Source organism: Apis dorsata, unplaced genomic scaffold (assembly GCF_000469605.1).
Source record: "Apis dorsata unplaced genomic scaffold, Apis dorsata 1.3 scaffold_82, whole genome shotgun sequence".
In the NCBI taxonomy this organism is placed as follows: Eukaryota; Metazoa; Arthropoda; class Insecta; order Hymenoptera; family Apidae; genus Apis; species Apis dorsata.
In genome coordinates, this window is record NW_006263380.1 from 199,677 (window position 1) to 199,893 (window position 217).

The window sequence follows — 217 nt, forward strand, 5'->3', positions numbered from 1 at the left end:
CTTTCGCAGAGAACGTGTGTGCGCGTGTGCGTGTGCGTGTGTGTGTACGCGTGTGTGCAAACGCCTCGAATGCGGATGCAGCTATTGCGGATGCGAAATTGCAATTAACGATGTACAACGTAATAGTGTCGCATGCGATGTTTCGTATTCCCCGACTGTTGACAGATAGTTGCCGTGCGTGCCACGCGGAGCTCGCGAGCGGCGAGAAAGCTTTCGC

At 54.8% G+C, this 217-nt stretch overlaps 1 protein-coding gene across 1 annotated transcript in view; it reads left to right on the forward strand.

Annotated features, from left to right (window-relative positions):
* The window catches only part of LOC102679147 (potassium voltage-gated channel subfamily H member 6), a 105,118-nt gene that overhangs the window by 49,811 nt on the left and 55,090 nt on the right, over positions 1 to 217 (forward strand).